The sequence below is a fragment of the Canis aureus genome, chromosome 33, assembly GCF_053574225.1.
Source record: "Canis aureus isolate CA01 chromosome 33, VMU_Caureus_v.1.0, whole genome shotgun sequence".
NCBI classification, from domain to species: domain Eukaryota; kingdom Metazoa; phylum Chordata; class Mammalia; order Carnivora; family Canidae; genus Canis; species Canis aureus.
In genome coordinates, this window is record NC_135643.1 from 1,478,695 (window position 1) to 1,504,955 (window position 26,261).

Sequence of the window (26,261 nt, forward strand, 5' to 3'; positions counted from 1 at the left end):
GATGGAATTTAAATGAGCCTCACCCCGAAAAGCTATGGCTCTTTAGAATCACCTGGTTTTTTTCCCAAGTACCAGAGCTCCTTAGTGACCAATAAAGCTACCAGTAGATCTTTCCCACCAAAAACTGTGGTCAGGCATTCCAGACTAACCCTCCAGGGGTGGGGGTCCCAGCAATTAGGCCCTGAAGTCCATCTCCAAGTCCCTTCCTTATCTTTTCCCTGGCAGCAGTGAAGGCTGGGCTTACTGACCTGATATTTATGCAATGATTTCTCGGTTGTTTGTTAAACATGCCTCATTAATTCCTCTATCTGATGCACGTCGGTCAGTATCATCGTGGCAGTTTGGAAGAGAGAGAAAGATGATGAAATGGAATGATTTCTCTGATAGCACCGAGAAATTAGTGAGAGTGTAGAAACTTGAATGTTCCTTCTTTTTCTGTCTTTCTATCAAAAGAGAAATCAGGAAGCCTTAAACGTTGCCCACAGTAGTTCTTTCTGGGCACTAAAGATGCTTCAGTCCAGAAATAAGCTATTCTCTTAAATGGATTGTCCTGTGTCTGGGAGAGGGGGCCAGAGGCTTGAGAACAATAAAGTGCATTGGGTCATGGAGTGTGGTGTGTGTGTGTGCATGTGTGCACACGGGTAGGTATATCTGTGCACCTGCGTATGTGGGCATCCTCATGTTCACCCAAATGGCTCACAACCCCACAGGTGTGTTGGTAAAGTTTGTCCGAAGCTTAACTGGGAAGGACAGCAACCTCTCTGCTGTGGCCTTTTCCTAGAGAGGCCTGATCATTCATTTATAACAGATTTCAGCCCAGGGCCCCCTCACAAGGGAAAGCAGCCGGGAGCTGCGGGTGAGCTAGTCTGAGGGCGGCAGGCCCGCATTGCCTTCCAAGGTATTCCAGGAATGTTAATGGTATGCCTGAGTGGAGGGCTTCACAGCCCAGAGCTCAGGGCTGAGAACTCCTCTGTGGCCATCTGTTGAGGCTCAGGAAGTCTCATAGCAACAGCTTCTCAAGAATGGTGCCTTTTTTTTTTTTAAATTAAAATTAACTAACACAAAACCCAAAACTGCTCCACTGCTCAAGAAGAATCAGGACAGGATTCAGATTCTTTCTACAGAATGATGAGCTTTTAAGGAAGAAAAGCCCCCACATCCTTAATTCCTGTTCTTTAAATGAGCAATTTGTACTTGGTTTTGAGGTCTTAATTTTTTCCCCCGGGGTAAAATTCTTTTTGGAAAAAGGGTAGAGGTGAAAACAAGTTTCCAAAGCTGTGGAGAAATAATTGGCAAGGATGTAGTTAAGAAAAAAAAAAGTGGTTTGAGATTTTCCTGGTATTTGTTGTGTTTAGCCATCCCGTCAGCCAGCAGCTGCATTTTTTTCCTCCGTAATAATGTGAGCTTTATAAGCCTGGCTGTTTAGTTAGTGAAATGAACTTCAGACAAAGATGCTAATTTTACTGTGACCATATGTGCGTTCCTTTTTTTTTTTTTTTTTAAGATTTATTTATTTATTTATTTATTCATGAGAAACACACAGGCAGAGGGAGAAGCAGGCTCCATGCAGGGAGCCGATGTGGGACTCGATCTCTGGTCTCCAGGATCACACCCTGGGCTGCAGGCGGAGCTAAGCCGCTGAGCCACCCGGGCTGCCCCCATAGGTGCGTTCCAATATGAGTCTCTTGAATCTGTGTTAACAGTAGCCCTTTAAAACAGCGAGACGGGAAATAGTATTTATAGTTTGTTATTTTTCGATTGATGAGGCATTAAGTTAGCTACTTAGAAAAACCAAGTTTGTTCCTCAGATAGAAGACTGGAAAATGATGAACACCTGAAGCCTGACTAGCAGCTGTGTGACAGGAGCAGGCACACTAGACAGAGAGACAAAGGAATTATATTCCAAACTCTGCCCCTCACTGGGCTATTTGAGGAAGGTACACAACCTCTTAGAGCATGTTCCTCATCTACAAATTGGATTTCTTGCATTGTTAGGAAGGTTAACTAGAATCACATAAAAGGAACTCCATAAAAGGAACTCAGGAAATAATCCTTGAATCTGAACAGCACTTTTGAAGGAGTAGTCCATGCTGTCACTCTTGCCATTGTACAGCCCTGGGAAAATAAATACTTTCATGAGAACTTTATATCCTCTTCAGTTTTCAGTGTGACATTTTAAAATTTCCTTCCAGTCTCACTAGAGGAAATTTCCCAGGGGAGTACTAAAATATCCCAACAAACCATTGTGCCTATGCATGCGTGATTCTTGAATATAGTGCATACATGAAATACTTCTTTACAGTCCTGATTGGTAATGCATATTTCTACTCATGAAGTACTATTCAAATCTGATGTGCTCCCCGCCCCCCCCCCGGCGCCCCCCCCCCCCCCCCCATGATCAAAGGGAATGCCACCAACTGCCGGGAAAAGGATATGGACTCCAAGTTTGGTTTTTGAAATGTAGGTTCCTTTATTTTTTTTTTTTAAGATTTTATTTATTTATTCACGAGAGACACACAGAGAGAGGCAGAGACATAGGCAGAGGGAGAAGCAGGCTCCCTGCAGGGAGTCCAATTCAGGACTCTATCCCAGGATCCCAGGATCATGACCTGAGCCAAAGTCAGAATGCTCAACCACTGAGCCCCCAGGCGCCCCTGGAATATGGGTTCCTAAGAAGTCTGTCTTTCTTTCTTTCTTTCTTTCTTTCTTTCTTTCTTTCTTTCTTTCTTTTTCTTTTTTTTTTTAGATGTTATTTATTTATTAATGAGAGACACAGAGAGAGAGAGAGGCAGAGACACAGGCAGAGGGAGAAGCAGGCTCCATGCACCGGGAGCCTGATGTGGGACTCGATCCCGGGTCTCCAGGGTAAGGCCCTGGGCTGCAGGCGGCACTAAACCGCTGAGCCACCCAAGCTGCCCCGAAGTCTTTCTTTCTATAAGAAGCCGGACCACTTTCCCCCTCTGTGCCTATTGCCTCATGTATAAAATTTAACCAATTAATATTTATGGAGTATGTGCCATGTGCCAGCTGTATTTCTAGGTGCTGGATTAGGGAAATCATGAACAAATACGGACCAAAATTCTTGCACACATTTTGGTCAAGGGAAACAGATAATAAGCCCCCAAATAAGTCAATTATGTTGAAGGTTATAAAATGATAACTGCTATGGAAAAACATAAAGCAAGGAAGTATGGTCAATGATGAGTATATGCTGGCAAAGAGGGATATTGCAGTTTTCTAAAATCACCAGAGAAGGCCCCACTAAGGTGGGAGAAAGCAAGGAAGACTTGAAGGAGGAGAGAGACTAAGCTTTGGGGTGAGCTGGGGAAGAGTGCTGGAAGTGGAGAGAATAGCAAGTGCAAAGGCCCTGGGTGGGGGGAGCCTAATTGACTCATGTGAGGAAGAGGGGAGGCCAGGCCAGTGCAGTGCAAGGAGGGGCAGAGGTCCAAGCCCTCTGCCCATTTACTCTGAATGAACCCTATGAACTTATTTTACAGAGTTATTAAGAGATTTCAATGAAATCATTTGTGTAAAGCCTTTATTTAGCACAGTGCCTACTACACAGAAAATTTTCTGTAATTGTTAGCTATTGTCTATTTGTTTATTATTACCACTACCTAGGATTTAAAGACAGAACGATGTGAGCACACAGAAGACAGCTTTGTTCAGTTCCAAATCGATTATTCTTAAGAGAATTAAACTCCCAACCTTGCCTCCCTAAATATTCAATTCTATCACCTAAAAAGGTCCCAATTCTCTATCTGCACACATACAGAGGGGAAAATGTACTTTTTAAAAACTGGCCTTGTTTCAGCCAGATCAGTGTTTCTATCATGAAAGTACTAAGACCATACTCTCCAGGGACAGGTGTATTTTGAGACATTTGGTTTAAGTTTCAGCTACAAAATCCTATTGAATCCCATTGAATTCCCATGCTATTGCAATGTACTCATGTTTGAGTTTTGATGTCCATACCATTCTCTAGGCCACAGAATTTGAGGTGGGGAGGAACCTATTGCAGATATAATGAAAATGAGGAATTGAGGTCTTTTCCTTCTCTCCAGGGCCCAGGAGCAAGATTAGATTCCTGGGGCGGTTCAAGAACCCTCTCTCAAGATAATCTTCCTGGACACCTGTCCGAGAGTCTAGATTTTTTTTTAAAGATTTATTTATTTATTTATTTATTTATTTATTTATTTATTTATTTATGATAGACATAGAGAGAGGGGGGAGGGGAGAGACACAGGCAGAGGGAGAAGCAGGCTCCATGCCGGGAGCCTGACGTGGGACTCGATCCTGGGACTCCAGGATCGTGCCCTGGGCCAAAAGCAGGCGCTAAATCCCTGAGCCACCCAGGGATCCCCGAGTGTCTAGATTCTATTGATCTCCTCCTTTAAACTGGAAGGATTTTAGTTATAACTTATGTCAAGTAATGACTAAGTCAGAAACGAGAAAGGAGGGAATTCTTTTCTCTAAGCATTTGAAGACCATCATTTAGAATTGGGGTTACCCTTGCTCCAGAACCAAAATAAGTGGCTTGGGAACTTATTGGACTAAGTGGACTATAGCTCACTTTTTCTTTTGAATGAACACTTGTATTATTATACTGTACATGATCTACGAAAATGCTCTCATAACAACCCAATGACAAAGCTGCAATTTTAATCCCCATTTAACTGGTTAAACAATTGACATAACCAGTTCAGTAACTAACCAATCCAAGGTCACACAGTGACAGAGCTGGGATTGAACCCAGGCAGTTACAGCAGGGTCTGCACTCTTAAATCCTACATTGGATATGCCCACAAAATGTTCTGTGTAGTCCTATATACCATTTTCATTTGTTATAGGTCTGTTGGTTTAGAGAAAAAAGTGATCTGGCATATCATTACACTTTATTGCCCTCTGTGAGGGCAGAGAATGTAACCTGTAGATACCCAGGGCCTAGCATACTACCTGGGGCAAGGCAGATACTCAAATATTTGTTGAATGAGTGAGGGAGTGAGGGTGTGACATGAATAAACAGTAGTAAGGCCATAGAAATGCCTTCCTGATCTTGCAGAGCTACAGAGATACATGTGACTGCAGGATGTCACACTTACTGCAAAAACTTTGAAGTTACAAAACAGATAAAATTAGAGATGAGGGTTTAACAGGGCGATTATTTGAACCAGGGTCAACAGTTGCATCCCTTGTTAGGTGTTCACTGATACTTTGATAGTCACATCCCACTGGAAATAGTGCCCATAAAAGTGCCATTGCATGAAAAAAATAGTGTCCTCAGACTAACACCTGCCATGTGGGCAAACCAGGGAACCATGAATTCCACTAAATCAGGATTTTAGTGTGGGTTTTGGACCCAGTGCATTTAACAAATGGATATTGAGACTCACAGACTTATTATGGGGTAGAGCAAGAAAGCCTGAGTCAGGCCAGTGCCAGAGCCTGAGGGAACATTTGGGTGCAGGGAATATAAACCCACTCAGACCAGCTCAAATTAAACAAGATCTTTCTTTGAAAAGGTATGAAGGAAGCTTGTGGAAATCCAACTGTAGGAAGCCAGGAACACTTCAGATTTAAGCTAATTATTCAGTCAGAAAAAGTCAGAAGCCTGAGTATGAGTTCCTACCTTGGCATTGCTGAGTTTTGGACTTTGGTTAAATTACTCAGTGTTTCTGGATCTTGTTTACCCATCTTAAAAATGGGAAATAATGAAGGTATCTACCCTGTTGAGTTGTTGTGTAGATTAAATGAGGCCATACATTTAAAGCACTTGGAACACTGCTCGACACATAATAAGAGGTCAATAACCATTACCCTTTATTACAATTTAGCAAGGAGGCAGCTATTCACTTCTCCTTGGACTGCATAGTCCCTCATTTTAGTTGACTTTGAACATCAGTTCCATTACTCTTCCTTCAGACTAGCTCCCTGGAAAACAAGGTTCCAAAGTTAATTGAATGGCATAGTGATATCATCAAGTTTCCAGGCTTATTTATTCCCATTCTACCATCATTGGCATGATGATTTTCCTCCCCAGATTTGCACTCATGATTATAATATAGCTGCTGTAGCTCCAGGCATCACCTACTCATACAATTTTGTCCAAGGGCAGGAAGGAGTCCCAGGTTTGTGCATTTTATCAAGAATGAGGAATGCTTGTCCAAGAACACTTCTGCAAACTCCGGATCAGATCTCATTAGCTAGGGTTGTGTTCTATGCCTGGTCTAGACTCATAACTGGCAAGGGAGCCAGAATACCATGATTAGTGTAGATCAAGAGTGATTTATCTCTTGGAGCTAGGGAAGGATCTACTGTCCTGAATACATGGTCATTTGATACTGCAGTTGAATAGAATTAAGTCCGTGAAGAAGAAGGGGACACGTGCACACACGAAGAATCCTATTTGCTATAGAAGAAAAAATACATAGGTTCAATGTCACTTGTATCATTTTCAATAACAGCAACAGAATGCTGTCTGATTGATACATGTCCTCAAACTTCTGGGTTTCTATCCTCCCATACCAGCTGTGTGTGGCCTGGGCTCACCATAGAGCTGTTGCTGGGTTCTACTCCAGGTCTCCTCACAGCTCTTGAGCTTTCTTCATTTGGTTAACTCAGCTTCTGTGCTCCAGTTCCAAGTTCCATGGGCAACAACCTGATCACTAGGGACAAGCTGATCCAGCCTTATCCCTTTGGCAGGGGCTTGGTCGGGGCTGTGTTCTCCGAGAACAATTGTGAGCAAGGAGACAATACCATCTGTCTCTGACAAAAACACATGATAGCCCTGCCCAGTCCTTCCTAAAATGGCTCTGTGCCCAATTGAAAATAATATTTTTCATAAGTAAAATTTCATAAATTAGATTTTAGATATATGAGTGCCTTTGACAGGGAGTTAAAGTCTGATGGCTCTACTCCCTTTGGCCTGACTTAAGTAGAAGAAGAAAGATAATTATGGATTCATATTAGGAGGGAAATAGTGAGAGATTTGAGGAGGAAGGTGCTAGGAGAGCTGAGTAAAGTCATAAATGAAATCAGTGCGGCATCAGGGGCAGGCCAGTTAGGAGAACCAAGTAGGATTAACAAGGAAAATCCCCATGGAAGGCAGAAGTATAAGAAGTTGAGCCTGTGGTTCAGTAAGTATGGATAACTCTTTATTTTTTAATATTTATTATTATTATTTTATTATGATAACGGCCAAACATTCCTGAAGGTAGAGAGTACCAGAAATTCCCATGCATCCCCCTATCTGGCTGGATGTTAAGGGGAACAAGTCTGGGAGGAGGAGGGGAAGACTATAAGGGAGAAGAATCCAGAGAAGGACAAAACAATCGATGACAGATATATTAGTGAACTTGTCCGGAGGGGACAGAAAGTTGAAATCCAAGATGTTTGTTCTTCTTAATCATAGGTTAATCAAATAATTGCTAAGTGGGATCTGGTTTCTTGGTTCTTCGAGTAGGAATTATGTTATCTGAGGAAGCAGAACCCCCATGGCCTGTCTCCAAATTGTTGGGGGTCTTACATGGTGACAAGACTAAGAAATCTGAAGGAGGAGGCATCACTCATTTGACATTCAGCAACTATTGATCTGCACTCTCCCAGGCACTGTGGTAGGCTTTCTAGGCATGCAGATCTGAAAGACATGGTTCTTGCTGTCACAGAATGTAGTGTTTTTGGGAGAAATAGACAAGAATATCCCGAACAGGCATGCCATGATAGCCTAGAATTTTTCTGGTAGCATAGAACAGGTGAAAGCTTTTTATAGGAAGATGAATGCCTTGATTTTTAGAAGGATGAATAGGAATTAGGTAGATGGATTTAGTGGGTAAAGGCATTCTAGACAAAGTAAACAGAGGTGCGCGAACTGAACCTTCAGTCAGGACTATGGGCTGACTGTATGCTTGTGACCTTCTGCAAGAGGGGCAGAGATGAGATAGGACCAGGGCTGCAGTCCAGTCCAGGCTTTGCTCCCTGGAGCAGCTGTATCCACCTGGAGAAGGAGAGGCCTTTGTATGATTTTCACAAGGTGCTACGTGGGCTGAGGGTAGCCATGTTGGATGGATTTGGTACTCTTTGGAGAGCATATGTGAGGACACTCTTGAGTTTGAACAGGATCCTAAAGGTGATGGGGAATTTAAAAGGCAGACCACTGACAAAAATCAGATCTGTGCTTAAGAAAGACCATTCTGGCTGCATTTTGGAAGATGGCAACTCCGGAGGAAAAGAAACTAGTGAGAGAGGGCTGGTCCAGGTGAGAAATAATGGAGGCAATCGTGGGAGAAGAGGTAAGGATGGAGTCAATGTCCAGAAGATAGAATAGGTAGACTGGATGACAGGCTGGCTTGGCTCTTTGGGTGAGGGAGAGCAAGGAGGTTAGGATGACTCCCTAGTTTTAGCTTCAGCAGCTCAGTGGAAGATTATAGCTTCCCAGCAAAGACTGATAAACCCAAGAACTCTGACATAGTGTGTGGTAGGTGTTACCTATTAGATAACAATAAAAAGTTCCTTATATAAGCATCATGGTTAAAGATTAAAAGGAAGGCTTCAATAGTAGCTTTTGAGACAGAGGAAAAACACCCTGATCTTGAGCTGTGCCCCTTCAGAGAATGAGCCATTGATATTAAAGGAAATTGTTACTACCCCTTCCAAGTACAGCCAAACCTCCTGCAGTGGATAATCAATCCTTTCAAGATAGGACTGAGAGTAATGCCCGGCTCAGACAGCTAGTTTCTCACCCTTTTTCTTGCTTTCAAGAGTAAAATGATAGCAACCCAGAGAATCCCAAACCTTTTCCCATTCTTTTGGAGAAAACAGGGTTTTGTTTCTCTTGTACCTGATGTTGGACATGCCAACCGCATTCTCTCCATCTACCTGTACTTCCTGTGATGGTAGAGTGGCTCAGCCTTAGGAGTTGAATGGTCCTGGGTTTGAATTCCAAGTTCTTCTATCTAGAGACGGGCAGAGGGAGAGGGACAAGCAATCTCCCCACTCAGCAGGAAGCCTGACGTGGGGCTTGATCCCAGGATCCTAGGATCATGACCCAAGCAGAAGGCAGATGCCCGACCAACTGAGCCACCCAGGCGCCCCTGCCTGCTCCTTCCTGGTGTGCCTTGGGATATTGGGCTAATAATGTTGGGGATAGAGAAGCACACCATTATACTGTAGAAACCACTGGAAAGAAGGCGGAGAACTGTGGTACTCTTAATGTTCCCATGACTAGGATGTTTCCTTGGGAGACACAAGGCCACTGAAGCTACACTTGGAATTACATTTAATAATTCAACAAAGAATATTTATTGCTAACTACCAGCATGAGGCTTCAGCAGCCGGTTGCACCCAAAGAAAATTTACTTAACTTTCTTATCAAAAAACAGTCTTGATAAGATACTTACTTGGTGACTCTAACTTTGGTCATTGCTCTGGAATGTTCCTGGTGGTGCTGCCAGTTTTCATTGCCCATAGGTATGATATTTTTGTAAATGCCCCCATTTATGCTTTCACAAATTAAAACTGTTTTTATGCTGTGCTGGAATTGAAAACAAACAACTAGCCTCCTTTGGAAAGAAGAGTATTGAGACTTCAGGAGTTACTACTGTTAAAGTGTCCAGGATAAGAAGTACATGTTTAAGCATGAAGCATTATTGTTCTTGGTTGCCAACTGAATCCTCGTGGAGCAGCGTAAGGACTAGAGTTTGAGAATCAAACAGAGAAAAGTGGAAAGCCTGTTTATCATACTACTCTGAGGCCTGTTATACCTTTGAGGAAGAAAGAAAAGAGATTGCAAAATTGTTGAAAATGAGCCATTCGTAACTTATTTGCTAGAAAAGAGAAAGAAGACAATTCAGTGATAGTTAAAAATTTAAACTGGCAGTTCTCAAATCAAGGTGATTTTTCCTTCCCAGGGCACAGTTAGCAAAATCTGGAGACATTTTTGGTGGAGACAGAGGTCAGAGATGCTGCTGAATCACCTGCAAAGCACAGGACAGTCCCCCCAAAAAAGAGTTGTCTGGCCCAACTGCGATAATAACAATAATGGCTGTGGGAGCAGCAGGTAGTTCTTAATCAACATCGGACTATCTTTCAGCAGGAAATTAGCCTTCCCATTGCTTTCCGAGAATTAAAATTATTTTCCTCGGTTTGTATAGGGAAAAACACGGTATACCCTATTATACCGGGCTTAGTCTAAGCTGTCTGTTTTGTACATAAGTCTCATATTGTCAGGCGATTCGGTCCAAAAAATCATCAGGCCAGTTGCTGGGGCAATTGTGGGTGGGAAAAACCCACAAGATTGACTCAAACTGGTTGGTTGAGCACTCTGTGGACACGCAGCTCTTTTGTGGCCATAAAGGGAGGAGTAGGAGAGAGAGGTGAGGAAGTGTCTCCACATTTCAAGGCTGCCCTTTGAGGAAAGGGAAAGGTGGCTCTTCAAATGCTTGCCAAGTGTGAAGCCTTCCAGGAGCGATCACAGAACCTTCCTTCTGTTCTTTCTTCTCGTTCTCCTTGATTGTCTTTATTTAACAAGCTGTTTCTTGAGTATTTTCCAACCTAATTCCTGTGCTAAGTACTGCTCATGATGTAAAAAACCTAGAGGTTCTAAGAATAGCTAAAACAACATTTTAGAGCCCTATAGATAATCATGCTATCTCAAAAAGGAGAAGGTGAAAAAGGGCTTCTTCCCCAGATTTTAGGTACGTATATCTCACAAGGTATAAAATTAAGTGACATTTTGCTATGCATTTAATTATGTGTTTATTGAAAAATGTAAAAATATATAAATTCAGAATAAAAGACTGCTATAGCCATATGTGAATTTTCTGGATTTTATTCTCTGTGGAAAGTTTTTATTTTATCTTTGAAAGATGACTCAAGTCTGGGGCTTACTAATAAAGGTATATTAGTAGATAATAGGCAAAAGTAAAATTAATTACAACAAATACACTTATTTTTTTAAAGATTTTTTATTTATTCATTTGAGCGAGCAAGAGCACGAGCAAGAGGGAGGGGCTGAGGGAGAAGGAGAACAGACTGCCTGCTGAGCAGGGCACCCTACCTGGGGCTGAATCCTAGGGCTCTGAAATCATGACCTGCGCCAAAGGCAGACACTTAACACACTGAGCCCCCCCCACCAGGTGCCTCTAAAAAAATGTATTTGTAGAAAATAGTTTTTGAGTTGAATCCCTCTTAGCCTGTAGGAAATCAAATTACTTTTCACTATGATGAATGTTATTACACCTTCAGATACTTAAGTGGAATTCGCTGCACAAATATGACAAGAGAGTGAAGGGAGAGTCGGAAGCCAGACTGCCTGGATTCAGATCCTGGCTCTGACCTCGATTTTTCTGAGACTATGGAACTTTGAACTCCCAGTGCCTTAGTTTCATTATCTTCAAAATGAGGGTAATAGTATTTTCCTCAGAGGGTGATTATAAGGATTAAATGAACTAATGCAAGTAACTAGCACAAAGTGCTCAATATGTGTTATTTTTTTGTCATCATCACTTTGTGTTGTATTTTATTCTTCTATATTTGTATTAAGCAGGAGACTGATGGATCGGCCCACTGCAGCTTGCCCAAATTTAACATGGTGTAAATGCACCTAACTTTGATCAACTTGTGTTCCTTGGGACAGTTATCTTTGAAAAATGCGTACTTTGAAACTAACAGGACTGAGATTTATTAATTTATAAATGAATCCCCTGACTTTCTATGCATTTCTATGTATTTCCTATGAAATACATGAATAAGATCAGCATCTTAGATTCCTAAGGCTCAAATGCATTCCAGTCTTCAGGCAACTGGGGCCTTATATTAGAATTTGAGCTTCTGATTGCCTTGGAAGAGGATGCTTTTAACTCTCCTAGCTTGTGTGATACTGGGGAGTGTGGGATAGCTGCTCTAAGGAGTGTTGACGTCAAATATATTCTGGCTGCCTTTATGTCAAGTTGCTGACATGTTATATTTCCTGTCCCTAAAGCAGGATAGAGTCAAAATGCTGTGCACAAATAGGTGGATATGATTTTTTAGCTTTGGTTTTTCTTTTTTTTCTTTTTTTAATTTATTTTTTTATTTTTTTAAAAAATATTTATTTATTTATTCATGATAGACATAGAGAGAGAAAGAGAGGCAGAGACACAGGAGGAGGGAGAAGCAGGCTCCATACCAGGAGCCCGACATGGGACTCGATCCCGGGACTCCAGGATCGCGCCCTGGGCCAAAGGCAGGTGCTAAACCACTGAGCCACACCGGGAACCACAGTTTTGGTTTTTCAATTGTGTTTCCTTAGTAAAAACACATGATTGCTTTTGAGTTTAGCTATGTCATTTAAGTATATCCCTCCTGCTTAGGATCTTGGCCATATCTAAGTTGCCTGTGTATTAGTCTAGTAAGGTGGTTGATTAGTATTATCTCTTAAGTCTGAATTTTCTTGTTAAAATGTTAAAGTGAGAATCATCCACCTAAGGAATGCCTTACAAATATTAGAAATCACTTTTTCGAGGATTGATATTAGTAATTGTTAGTGTGGGAAACTTTAGAAATCATAACCACCTAGAGTGGTATGGGCAGGGGAGAAGAAGGAGGGTGTAGAAACAACTACACTTGTAAGTTTTGTAAGACAAAAGTGGTATTGCACTCAGAGTAAGAGATCTGCGAATTCTATCCTATTCATTCCAGATTGAATTTTGAATAAATGACGAATTATTTGTACACATAAAGCTAAGGATTTACTCATCTATAAAACCAAAATCTTGAAGTAGTTGATGCCTAAAGTATGTTTTGTCTCTAACAGGTCAAAATCAATCTAATGTGGCTTTTGGATGGAATTCCTCAAGGGACAAAGTAGATGCACATTTAATTTAGTGCTGAGCAAAGCCTTAATAGTAAAGATTAAACTGATTTTGAGGTAAATACCCTCTTCTGCAATGCAAACAAAAGCTGTAAAAGTAATGTCCCCATGTTGATGTGTATCAGTATGGGGGTACTTAGTGAAAAGATTGCTATGGGAAGATAGATTGGCCCTATTTCATCCTGACTTCATTACTGTTTTAAAGAGTTTATTTATTTATTCATGAGTGACACACACACACACACACACACACACACACACACAGAGGCAGAGATATAGGCAGAGGGAGAAGCAGGCTCCGTGCGGGGAGCCCAATGTGGGACTCCATCTCAGCACCAAAGGCAGACGCTCAACCACTGAGCCACCCAGGAGTCCCTCATCCTGACTTTAATAGTGTGGACACAGCGGCAGAAATGATGTCTCTGATGGCAACTTAAATGAGAAACAAGAGAAATCAGGAGCAGAAATTTACCCAGAAGACAATGATGTGTCAGTGACATCCAGCCCAGAAGAAATTTCTAAGCACCATTTAATTGCACGTTAGTGGGAGAGGATAGTTTTCATTACAGAAATCCTAAGAAAAATTGGAAAAAATAAATTGCATTTGAATTTGATTTGTATCATAGCCTTAAATTCTGTATCCCTTTAGCTAAGATACAGGGATCTGTGTCCCTTTAAACTGTTGGTATGCCTTCAGAGAGCAAACAGGCGTAACCCATCCCTCTAACATGGGTAAGCAAAAATTATAATAATCTTATTTAAGATAGAAAAAGCAAAAGGTCGAAATAATAAGAACTGTCCAAGTGATTGAAGACACTGTGCACTTCAGCTAAGTGACACCAATAGGGAAAACCTAGTAGAATTGATGAAAAGGGAAAAATATATTTTCAGGGGCATAAATCCCAGATTAAAGAAAAAAATAAGCAAAGATAGAGGCTTTAAGCAGATGGAAAAAAAATCCTTGTTTTCTAGAATGTCTCTTCAAAGATATTTGGTAGAAATTCTAATAGCTATGGTTAAATTTCTCTCTAATAACAAAATGTCAGATGCATTCTTTATTATTGCAAATTTCCAAAAATTTAGCACAATACAATATATAAACATATTTTTAAAGATTGTATTTATTTATTTGTAAGAGCTAGCGTGAGACAGGTCGTAGACAGAGAAGAGAGAGAAGCAGACTCACTGCTGAGCAGGGAGCCTGATGTGGGACTTGGCCCCAGGACCCTGGGATCATGACTTGAGCCAAAGGCAGACACTTAACTGACTGAGCCACCCAGGCGCCCTGGCACAATACATTATATTTCAAACAAAGAAGTATTTTTAAATATCCTGCTCACTACTGACTCTGCTGCTCACCAGTTTTAATGCAAGATCACTGCTCTGAATCTCAGTGTTCTTAACTGTAAGATGGGGGTAAAAAGCTCTGGCTGCAGAGGTACCTCGGTTATTGATTTCATACACATACATTACACTACATACATGGTATTGTACTGGATAGCTGGCAGGAATCCAATAAATGCTGTAGGGACATGTGGGTAGTGGTCTTGGTTGTCAAGCTGCACCCAGACTGACACAATTTGCATATATTTTACCCAGTCAGCTTACTGAGCATCAATCTCAAAATCTGCAAGCATGATGGGAAAACGTTCAAGTGTGTGTGGGTCTGTGTGTCTGTGTCTGTGTCAATGTCTGTGAAACATCTGAGAGTTGCGACCTACTAATAAAACATCTTGGGAAAAAGAAGATGCTACTCAGTTATAAATGATCGCTTGTCACCTACCCCAGTTCTGTTGGCTCTAAAACATTCATTGCAACATCTCATTATAGTTTTCTCCATTTCTGATTTTCCTGTTTTATAAAATTATATGAATTAAAACTGAATTCAAGGCATGTTTTGCAGTCTTTCTGGATCTAGAAGATGAACAGGCCAAACTGGAAATAAACAAAGCCAGGAATCTTAAGCAAGAGTGCAGAGACCTATTCACTCCCACTCTCTGAGGAATTTATGACCAGTAAAGTTCTCTAATGAGCACAGAATGAGAGCATTGCATCTTCTCTTAATTAGTTTGACAGATATTCATTTAAATTTGAAAAGATTCCCAGGCTTGGGATTGCAAAGGAAGGTTCTGAATTCCTTTTACATCTTAATTCTGTTTTTGTTGTGGTGGCTCTGGGGAATGTCAACATCTGAAGAAGAATAAAGCCCATGTCTTCATCTAGGGACCTCCACATTTTCTATTTATAAGTGCTGTGAACCAGTACGCTTTGGCTCTGCAGCTGTGGAGTTGAACACAAAGCACCAGGTTCTGCAAGAATACTGTTGGGCTTGGTGTCTATGAATTTTTTTCTCATGCCTAATAAAGGATAGGCTGGCCTTAAAGGGCCAGCCTTACTTCAGAAGTCACTAATCTGATGTGTTGGTAGACACCAAAATTGATGAATTCACTAAACTATGAATGTTTTTACGGCCTGTAGTTAAAACCATGGATATGAGGTTACCACCAGCCTTTGGTTACCCATGGAAATGAGTCATCAGGAGGCCATATATACTTCCTGTAGATTTACATATATGTATGTGTATGTATGGTCATATATATCCTTTAACCAATAGTGACAGTAACCTTTATCAGGGTTGTTAAAGTATACTGACAATGGCAATGACTCTACCTTATCACACCTTACTAGCTATTCACTGGAGCACACGGGTGCTGAAATGCACCCCCCTCACTGGCCTGGCCAGGCACCATGGGACTAGCTGCATGGGTCCTGAGAAGTGCCTTTTCACTGTCCACACAAGAAAGGCCCCTATAGGCTGACTAGCTGGGGTCCTGACTGGATATTGCTATCAGGGAGATGTCTAAACACAGACAGCTTTGAGGGGAAGCACAACATTTGCCAGTCTACCAAAACTAAACATTTAGTTCTTGAGCGAGTTCATTCATCAGGTCAGTCTGGTCTACGGTTCTTGGCAATGTGTCCCCTCCACACCTCCCCCACCACCATTTTCCCCAGACTTAAAGCAGATTCCTTTGCTTTTCTCAATCCGTCATAATGAAGCCAGAACATAACATCCAAGGAAAGGAGTCCAGAAATTTTAGGCCTGATTTAAAGAAAATGAGACAGAAAACATCCACTATTCTCTCCAGTCCATTGACTTGTTCATTAGAGCGTATCCTTCGTGGACATTTTTTACTTACTTCTGGCAGAGGTGGGGTAGCACAGTGCCAGGTCAGAGTGAAGTGAAAGCCCCTGCTTTACCATTTCTTTGTGGAAGAACCTTGAGCAAGTTTTACCTCTTTGAGCAATCATTTCCTCTTCTGTAAAACAAGAAAGCTAATGTGAGACTTCACTGAGATAATATATGTAAACTGCTTCCCAATATGACCATATTGAGCAGTTTCTCAAAGTGGGCCCTCGGGGCCAACAATGTAACTGAGGAACTTGTTAGAAATGCACATTCTCAGGCGCCCAAATAAAAAACTCAAGAGTGGGAGAAAGTATTTGCAAATCATATATCTGATAAGGGGTTAATATTCAGAATATATGGAACTCAACAACAATCTGGTTATAAAAAAGTCAAAGAACTTGAATAGACATTTCTCCCAAGATGATATACGATCTCGAATAGGCACATGAGAAGATGCTCAACATTTTTTTTTAAAGATTTTATTTTTTATTTATTCATGAGAGACACAGAGCGAGAAAGAGAGGCAGAGACACAGGCAGAGGGAGAAGCAGGCCCCATGCAGGGAGCCCGATGTGGGACTCCATCCCGGGTCTCCAGGATCACACCCCAGCCTGTAGGCGACACTAAACCGCTGCACCACCAGGGCTGCCCAAGATGCTCAACATTAATAATAATCAAGGAGATGAAAACTAAAACTTCAATAAGATGCTACCTTGTGGGGATCCCTGGGTGGCTCAGTGGTTTAGCGCCTGCTTTTGGCCCAGGGCATGATCCTGGAGACCCGGGATCGAGTCCGCGTCAGGCTCCCTGCATGGAGCCTGCTTCTCCCTCCTCCTGTGTCTCTGCCTCTCTCTGTCTCTCTCTCTCTCTATGCCTATCATGAATAAATGAATAAATCTTAAAAAAAAAAAAAAAGATGCTACTTTGTACCCACTGGCTACTATCAAAAAAATAGGTCTTGGAGAAGATGTGGAGAAATTGGAACTTTCGTGCACTGTTGGTGGGGGTGCTGTAGAAAGCAGTGTGGTGGTTCTTCAAAAAATTAAACATAGGGATGCCTGGGTGGCTCAGTGGTTGAGTGTCTGCCTTTGGCTCAGGTCATGATCCCAGGGTCCTGGGATTGAGTCCTGCATTGGGTTCCCTGTGGGAAGCCTGCTTCTCCCTCTGCCTATGTCTCTGCCTCTCTATCTGTGTCTCTCATGAACAAATAAATAAAATCCTAAAAAAAAAAAATTAAACCTAGGTTTACCATATAACCCAGCAATTTCAATTCTGAGAACAGATCCCAGATAATTTAAAAGTGTCTCCAAGAGGTAATTGTACAGCCGTGTTCACTGCAGCATTATTCTTAATAGCCTAAAGATGGAAGCCTCTCATGTGTCCATCCAGGGATGAGTGGGTAAACAAAATGTGGTCTATCTGTACAATGGATTATTCAACCTTAAGGAAAGAAATTCTGACACATATAACAATGTGGATGAACCTTGAGGCCATTATGCCAAATAAAATAAGCTGGTCACAAAAAGACAAATTCCATGCTCCCACTTACATGAGGTACCTAGAGTAGTCTAACTTGTAGAGGCAGAAAGTGGATAGGTGGGAAATAAAAAGTGCAGCACAGGGAATGATACTGGCTATACAACAGTATAAGTACACTTACCGCTACTGAACTGCACGGTTAAAAATGGTGAAAGATGATAAATCTTATCTGTGTTTTACCACAATTAAAAAAAAAATAAGAGTGGAGCTCAGTAGTCTGAGTTTTAATGAGTCCTCTAGATAATTCTGATGCTTGCTCAAGTTTGAGAATCCCTAATGTAGATAAGCATTAAATGAATGGTGGCTGCTATAATAATAATATCATTATTATTTATGCATCAGTAAAATATAAATGATGTTCAATGTAGTTTGATTTAAAGTGTCCTTGATATTCTAGATTTTTTTTTTTTTTTTAATTTTTATTTATTTATGATAGTCACAGAGAGAGAGAGAGAGAGGCAGAGACATAGGCAGAGGGAGAAGCAGGCTCCATGCACCGGGAGCCTGATGTGGGATTCGATCCTGGATCGCGCCCTGGGCCAAAGGCAGGCGCCAAACCGCTGCGCCACCCAGGGATCCCTGATATTCTAGATTTTGAAAATTAGTGAGTTGTGGGGTGCCTGGGTATGGCTCAGTCAGTTGATCCTCTGACTTCGGCTCAGGTCAAGATCTCAAGGTCCTAGGATCAAGCCAGAGATTGATCCCCACTCAGTGGGGAATCTGCTTCTCCCTCTCCCCCTTCCCCCTTCCCTTATTTGTGCACTCTCTCTTAGATAAATAAATAAAATCTCTTTTTAAAAAAAGAAAGAGAAAAAATTAGTGAGCTGTTTTTAGAAAATCCTGCTAAGTGAATTTGGGATATACAATTATCAAGAACATTCCTCTTCCCTCACCATTTTACACTTTGAAAAGCTTGTATATTTTCTAATTTCCTGACAGCTGAATGGAGAAGGACAGCATTTCATTTCTAGAGTATACATTCAGCCTTGGGAAGCTGAGTAATCATTTTTCCAGGCTCTCAGGACCTCAAAGTCCATATAGAACATTTTTTAGAATCTGTTTCCTTTAGGATCACAGTCCTACATTTTTTGAATATGTGAAAAGCCAAGTAATGTAAACTTTTTCTTTCCTTTCAAATGCCCCCCTCTGAATCAGAATAGATGGAAAGAGCAGTGTTAGCAGTATCTTTGTGCCTATCTACAACTTTCCAACACTCAAGTAGGTGGGCAGTGTAGAATTATTATATACTCACACCATTTCAGATTCTGAGTAAAGTTAACAGCAGAGACAACATTAATTTACTAATTTCAGTAGACTCTCCTGAACTGTAAATGTTTTATTAGCCTTGAATTTAGATTATCACACTTGTTTCAGGCAGTTCTTGCCACCTGGTGCTTTATTTTTATTTATCTTTTGGAGGGCAAAGGGCAAAAGGCTTTGAAGAATACCCCAAACAAGCAAGGAGAAGCCTTTCTGCAAAGAAAATTAGTGGCATGTTGTTTTCCTGTGCAAGGGGCAATGGGGATATAATCTCAGTGCTACACTTGACCATCATCTGTCAAACCAAAGCAAATAAGCTAGTGCCAGTCTTTTTTTTAATTGTAAAATTAGGACAGAGAGTAACCGCCATGTGGTATGTCTACCCAAAGAAAACCACCCCCGTTTCAGAAAATGTTTACTTTCCTGGTCTGAGTGAGTGATGTGCCATCAAGGTATGAATTAAGTCACAGCATTTGTGGAAAGGTTCTAGTTGTTTAGCAAGAACCATAGCCATTGATTTTTGGTAATCTTGACTTTCTGAGAAGGAGAGAACTGGTTCTGAGGATTCATCTTTGAAAATGAGAAAATTGAAAAAAAAAAAGAAAATGAGAAAATTGGTGCACAAAGAGAAAGAAAAGAAAGAAAAAGAAGAAAAGGGTGAGTGGTCAGCTCTACCTGCCTTCCTGTGAAATCTGGAGATTCAACCTCTTTTCCAAAAATAACTGTACTTTGTTTTGTGCCATTCACTTCCTATTTTCTTCAAATGGCCAATTATCTTGATACACTCTTGGAGTGATCCTTGTTTGATTTGAATGTGTATTTTTTCCAGTGAGATGCCCCCTGTGAACCCATCCCTAAGTTTTCCATGTTTTCATCTGTAATCTGGGGTCTTATTATAAAATGAAATAGGTGGGGATCCCTGGGTGGCTCAATGGTTTAGCACCTGCCTTTAGCCCAGGGTGCGATCCTGGAGTCCGGAATCAAGTCCCACACCGGGCTCCCTGCACGGAGCCTGCTTCTCCCTCTGCCTGTGTCTCTGCCTCTCTCTCTCTCTCTGTGTGTCTCATGAATAAATAAATAAAATCTTAAAAAAAAAAAAATGAAATAGGCATCCCTGCGGAGCACCCTGGTGTTAGTCCTCTCTGAGCTAAAATCTCGATTCTCTCCCTCTCTCTGCACACAGCTTCTCACTAGTGTAGCAGCTCTCTCCAGACCCAGCTACTGTGGGGATGGGATTCTGGGCATTGGTCATGTGAGCTACTGCTTCCACCTGGGTTCAGGAGTCCTCGTTCAAATGAAAAACCATTCAGGGGTTTAACTATCTTAACCAGTTTGTCCTCCACTGTGGGTGGGAATGGGAGGACCTACTTGAAGCACTGCTTATAAGGTGAATTTTCCCCCATTTACAAAACTTCAGTAAAGTGGCTGCCATAGACTGCATATGTGTGTTCCCCCTCTCAGATCCATATGTTGAAACCTAATCCCCAATGTGATGGTATTTGGACATGAGGGGTTTTAGGGGTTGATTAGATCATAAGGGTAGAGCTCTCATAATGGGATTAGTGTTCTTACAAAGGAGACCCCAGAGAGCCCTCCCACATTCTGTCATGTGAGGTTATACCAAAAAAAAAAATCAGTTATCTATGAACCAGAAAGTGGGCTCTTGCCAGACACAATCTGCTGGCGCCTTGATCTCAGACTTCCCAGGCTCCAGAACTGTGAGAAATAATTTTCTCTTGTTTATAAGCCACTCAGTCTATGGTATTTTGTAACAGTGGTCCAAACAGACTAAGACATGTCATAACATAAAATCGACCATTTCAACTACTTTTATGTAAAATTCAATGTCATTAAGTACATTCACACTGTTGTGCAACCACTGCCAGCAGGTATCTCCAGAACTTTGAGGCGATGTTTAGGCACTTCTGGCCTCAGTTCTCAAACTCCAGTTGACTCCATGCTTAATGTCTCTCAAAGTCTGTGTTCCTATTATTTAACTTGGAGAGTAGGAAGGCTTTTCTTTCTTTCTTTCTTTCTTCTTTCTTTCTTTCTTTCTTTCTTTCTTTCTTTCTTTCTTTCTCTATTTTTTTTTTTTTTTTGTAACAAACATTACATGATGAATTGGTTTCAGTGGAATTCAAACGATCTTGCTTTGGTTATTTCTTATCAGGAATGCTGAATTTTTTTTCTAGGAGTGATGGCAGAACTGAAGGGGAGAAGGGGAGGCATCTCTTGTGAGTCAATTTAGCAAAAAAGGAAATGGTGAAATGATCTTAAATTATTCCTAGGAATATATTCTGGGTACTAAAGGGCACGTTGGTACTCTCAAAGAATGGACACTTCCAGTTTTACCCAGTAAACCTCTGGTTGTACCTTAGGGCAACTTCCTTACTGTTTTTATATTTGCTGTCCATAGATAAGAGCTTCTGAAGGTCATGGCACCCTTAGGCTCCCATTAGCTGGGTGGGGGAAGTTCTTTAATATTTACCTAGTGTGCACAGCATGCCAGGAACTCTACAGCAGATATATGAAACATGCCCAGCCTCTAGCTTGGACTGAGGAGGGAAGACGTCCCTGGAGGTGAGGTGTACCCTCTGCTCATTCCAACTTCTGGAGTTTCTGGGGGATACCCTAAGGGATCATAGCCATCTTCATCCAGTGTCTACACTACCTACCATGGAAGTATGTTTGTATAATACAGGCTGAGTCAGTCACATGTTGAAAAAGATACACTTTACTTCTTGGAATATTCTTGGAACAATTTAATTGCATTTTGCCCGAAGACAAACTTGCTCAGATATATTTCTTTTTGATCCACACCTTGCCCTCCTCCACCTACCCCCCCCCCCCTTGGTATAAAGCCCTCATGTTTCTCTTCATCTGCTCTAAACCCTCTCTGGGGAAATTCTGCATTTTATTTTGGAGGTATTCTTTTATTCCAGATAAATGTCCAGGAATATAAAAAAAAAAAAAATGAAGTGAGCGAGGTACAAAATGTAAAAAGCCCTCTTATCCAAGAATGAAATGGGGAGTGGTGAAGACTGGGATGAACTCCTAAGGCAGTTTCTAGTTAAATCTCTGGCTAATTGAAAAATAATATTAAGTATGGAACTCGTTTGTTTAGCCAAACAACGAAAATAAAAGTGGATGCAGTGCTCATGATATAAGAAAACTTATTTTTGTGGAGATAGGGATCCCTGGGTGGCTCAGTGGTTTAGAGCCTGCCTTTGGCCCAGGGCATGATCCTGGAGTCCTGGGATCGAGTCCCACGTCAGGCTCCCTGCATGGAGTCTGCTTCTCCCTCTGCCTGTGTCTCTGCCTCTCTCTTTCTGTGTCTCTTGTGAATAAATAAATAAAATCTTAAAAAAAAAAAAAGAAAACTTTGTGGAGATAAACGGAAAACCTAATGGTGTGCTAGCCAGTGAGTTTTAATTTCCCTGTATAACTGCTAGTGAGTCCCAGGGCACAACTTGTGAGATACTAAGTATCCTCTAAAGAGATTTTAGTCAGGCTTAAACCGTTTTCTTTTTGCCAGAACTTTAATGGTCCTCACATTTTATATCTGTTGCTATTATTATTAAATTTTCCATACTGAAAAATAATTTATTAATAATGACATTTATTTTAGGCAAGATTTAGTCACATGTCACAGATACTCTGAAAAGGACAGTTATAAATTTAGGTTCTTCTTAAAACAAACATTATCAAATAACCAAGATAGAGCCTAATCCATATGATATCCATCATCCTAGCATCTTGTAAACATTAAATCACTGGTCTTCTAAGTTATTAAAAAAAAAGAAAGAAAGAAAAGAAAAGGAGAAGGGAGAATTTCCAGCATATGAAGTTGGAGAGATTGTTATAGGATAGTCTGATGTCCCCCTCCCTACTTCCATAGCACCCACCCTATCACTGTGTCTAATGCAGGAAATTCCTCTATGATATCTAGCACAGAGGTTCATCTGGGCTCTCTTTGTATAGGTTGGGGTCAAGGAGCTCTGTACCTGACAAGTCAGCTCTTTCCTTATTTGCATGGCTTCAATTGTAAGAAGGTTGAATCTCTGAGTCCTAAATTCTCTACCGTAAGTAACTACTGACCATACTCCTTGCCAAAGTAAGGTGTTATTTTATGCTGTCAAATTTTACAAACATACGTGTATAACTCACATGAAATATTTACCATCCACTATTAGTATTTTAGCAGAGTTATTTTGCAAGGAGTTATTTAGCAATGTTACCTGGGAAATGTCTTATCTGTTTCATTAATATCTCCTTCCTTTGCTTTGATATAAAAAGCCCCCCAGAGAGTCTGGGAATATACTACAGATGGGCAAGTTGTCGTGGAAGTTGGAAAAACTGGATAGATAGAAAAAAAAAAAGAAGAAGAAAAATTGGATAGGACTTTGATGGAAGTCACCCATTCAAACCTGAAGTTCATTTTCAACTTCCATTTGGCTTATCTTGTTGATGCCAAGGAAGAGAGGGCCATACCTAGGTCCAAGTACTGCCAAGGGCCTAACTGAGAGGAGGGCCAGAGGAGTAACTGGCCACTCTATCGTGGCTGTCATTAGCCATGCTGGGTCCTCTTCACTACTGAGGAAATGGGACCAAGAACAGCACAGTGTCACTTTTGCTCAGCGAGCCACTAAATCATATCATGGAGCTGGAAGGCCAACTCTAGTAGTTTACAGAAAGGAAATTAATTTGATTCAATAGTTTTTTACCAAATATCTACCAAAAAGGACCAAGGAAGAAATATAAACAAATGAAGTGAGCAAGGTACAAAATGTAAGTGGCCCTCTTATCCAAGAATGAAATGGGCAGTGGTGAAGACTGGGATGAACTAGAAAGCTAATGACCCCTCTAAAGGGGGCAGCAGATGCTCAGGTCCAATACATTATTATCTTGAAGGAATGCAGTCCAAGCGTTGCCAGAAATCTGGATTTTTATGTGATTGATCCCAAATGATTAAATGTTCAAACTGAAGGCACTGTGTGGACCAACATAGCACAAGCTGGCTGAAATAATCCTGTGAGCCAAATTGCAAACACCAGTCCAGGGTCTCACAGGTGGGTTGTGTCCTGAGTAAGGACATTATAGAGTGGGACTGTGTGTGGATCCAGATAGTTTTCTGCAGTTGGCCTTGGCAATTCCTCCCCCTTCTCCAGAAAAGATTGAGTTAAGCTCTACATCCCCCCTCCCCTCCAGAGAAATGCCCCATTGCCCTCTGAGATCACTTGACCTTATCAGGGTGCAAAGAAGGAAAATAGCTGAGAATGTGAGCGTGGGGAATGAACACACAAAACAAGCAAGAAAAGGGCAGAAACACAGAGCCACAGAAAGGTCAAGGTCAAGCACGTTTGAAAACATGCCTAAAGTATTGGTGTTAAAAACCTTAAAATTTTGTTTCTCTTTCCTGAAAAATCCCATTCCTTAGTCCATACTGCAAGTACCACTTTCCACCAAAAGGCAAAGTTAATGGATTTGAAATCAGTGTTCTTTAGTCTTGTTAGGGCACAGTGATTAATTAGTTACCTGTAATTTCAACAGACATATGCTCTTCAGGGGATCAAGCAGATAAGGCGCCTGACGGGAATGTTGGGAAAGTTCCGTCCCGCCTGGAAACAAATGATTTATGCCAACTGATGTTAAAATGCAGTATGTTTTCAGTTAAGAGGACCTGCTGGAGGAATGCAGCTCTTGAGCCTCTCTTCATTTATCTCGGTGTTTACAAATCCTGTTTGAAGTTGAAAGTAAATCATCATCCTGCAGCTTTGCGGCTGTTTTACAGCTGAGAATTGTAGAGGTGACAGCATGAACCTGTCATGGAATCGTGTGAAGGAGTGATGGAAAAGGGGCCTGTGGTGTGTATAACATTCAGCCCAGGGAAGGTGCCAATGGCCAGGTCCCAAAAGATGGAAAGTGCTTCTCCTTCTGATAATTCTTGTCCCAGGTGAATGGGGAGGCTTTTCAGAATTAGGTGGCATTTGGAGTTTTGATTGGATGAGAGTGAAGAACAGTCTGGACCCTCGGTTTCAAATACCTGTAGACAATGTGAGTGGTGCATCAAGTGAGGAAGAGACAGCCTTCATTTTCTGGCCCCTCGTGGTGATCTAAATCTCAAGCTTCATAATAATCAGATCTGGGTATGTTTGTTTTAGTGCAGAGAAGACTCAAATGGGTTGTGTCTTCCTTTCAATGTGTCAAAGATGTGAAAGCAGGACTAGGCTCCAGAGGGCAGAATTCGGACCAATGGGTGGAAGCTAAAGGGAGGCAGAAATCAGGTTTGATATTAGGATGAATATTCTAGCAATTAGAGCTGTTCGAAAATAGAAGAGGCCTTGGGTCAGATTGAACAGTGGCCTATGGGGTCCCTGGGTGGCACAGTGGTTTGGCGCCTGCCTTTGGCCCAGGGCATGATCCTGGAGATCCCGGATCGAATCCCACATCGGGCTCCCGGTGCATGGAGCCTGCTTCTCCCTCTGCCTGTGTCTCTGCCTCTCTCTCTCTCTCTCTCTCTATCATAAATAAATAAAAAAAATTAAAAAAAAAAAAAAAAAAGAACAGTGGCCTAGTGTTGGGTATTCCAAAAGACATTAAGGTGTCCTGTGGGGCCTAGGTAAGATGAAGGGCCCATTCTTAGCTAACCTCGAGATACTATGATTCTAATAATCTGGTTTGGAATTCTGGAAGGATCAACCTCCTGTATTTCCTAATTCCTGGGTCATAGATCATGTTTTAAAAGTAATAATCCAGGGCAGCCCTGGTGGCTCAGCAGTTTAGTGCCACCTTTAGCCCGGGGTATGATCCTAGAGACCCGGGATCGAGTCCCATGTCAGGCTCCCTGTATAGAGCCTGCTTCTCCCTCTGCCTGTGTCTCTTCCTCTGTGTGTGTGTGTGTGTGTCTCTCGTGAATTTTTAAAAAAATGTATTTAGTTCAAATTATAGCCCACGTCGGTGTTTGAATGGTGTATATTTTATTTTTATTTTATTTATTTTATTTTTTAAAAGATTTTATTTATTTATTCACGAGAGACACACACAGAGAGAGGCAGAGACACAGGCAGAGGGAGAAGCAGGCTCCACGCAGGGAGCCCGACGTGGAACTCGATCCTGGGACTCCAGGATCATGTCCCGAGCTAAAGGCAGATGCTCAACCGCTGAGCCACCCAGGGATCCCCTGAATGGTATATATTTTAACTGCATGTCTTCTTGTCCAGTATTGTAGAGACTCTTTGTCAGAATGATGATACATTTGATGAAAGAATTAAAGGAAGTTTTTGTGAACAGGAATTTACCTTTGACGGCAGCTGGATATTTTTCAGACTTCAGCCTTGTAGACCTGCACTAATATATGTGATTACTTCATTGCATTACAGAAATATAATTTACCTATTTAAGAGTATTTTGCTTGTTAATCATCAA

The 26,261-nt window shown here is 41.4% G+C and overlaps 1 protein-coding gene across 4 annotated transcripts in view; it reads left to right on the forward strand.

Moving 5' to 3' along the window:
* Positions 1–26,261, forward strand: part of SHROOM3 (shroom family member 3) — a 325,226-nt gene that overhangs the window by 155,204 nt on the left and 143,761 nt on the right. Inside the window, exon 2 of one of the 4 annotated variants that reach the window (XM_077882555.1) lies at positions 22,818–22,918. The exons of the other annotated variants lie outside the window; for them this stretch is intronic. The gene's annotated coding sequence lies outside the window, so the exon portion shown is untranslated. The remainder of the gene's footprint in view (positions 1–22,817; positions 22,919–26,261) is intronic. 4 annotated transcript variants of the gene reach the window in all.